Here is a 605-nt window from a genome sequence, read left to right on the forward strand (position 1 = left end):
ATTCATTAGTATGATAGTCTGCATTTATCTTATAGACATGTTTAGTTAAAAAAACAAATATTTTATTCATTTGTATGATTGCCGTTAACGGCAATCATATAAATTAATTTATAGCTTAGAGCTTTAGAGCTCTGGAACTCACTCCCACCCGACCTCCGCAACATCAACTCTCTCCCTCTGTTCAAAACTAGACTAAAAACCCATCTGTTCCAGCTCGCTTATCTGTAAATACACTGTTCCTGTTTTGTTTTGTTTGTTTGTTTTGTTTGTTTTGTTTTTTGTTTTATCTGTTTTGTTACTACTTACACTTTTATGTTCCCTATATCTGTCTTTTATTCTCTGTAAAGCGTCCTTGAGTGTTAGAAAGGCGCTGTTAAATAAAATGTATTATTATTATTATTATTATTAAAAAAAATTATTCTCGATTTTGCATTTTTGACCCTCTGAATTTACCGTTGGACACGCCTCCGCATGAGACGAGTCCAGCTCCAGGCTACAGCCATATACTCTTGAGTTTTCTGGGAGTTTATTCCAGATATGAGGAGCATAAAAACTGAACGCTGCTTCACCCTGTTTAGTTCTGACTCTGGGGACAGAAAGCAGAA

The 605-nt window shown here is 35.2% G+C and overlaps 1 protein-coding gene across 1 annotated transcript in view; it reads left to right on the plus strand.

Annotated features, from left to right (window-relative positions):
* zgc:103559 overlaps nt 1-605 on the plus strand; it is a 93,980-nt gene that overhangs the window by 9,863 nt on the left and 83,512 nt on the right. The window lies entirely within an intron of this gene.

The sequence above is a fragment of the Etheostoma spectabile genome, chromosome 4 (assembly GCF_008692095.1).
Source record: "Etheostoma spectabile isolate EspeVRDwgs_2016 chromosome 4, UIUC_Espe_1.0, whole genome shotgun sequence".
NCBI lineage: Eukaryota > Metazoa > Chordata > Actinopteri > Perciformes > Percidae > Etheostoma > Etheostoma spectabile.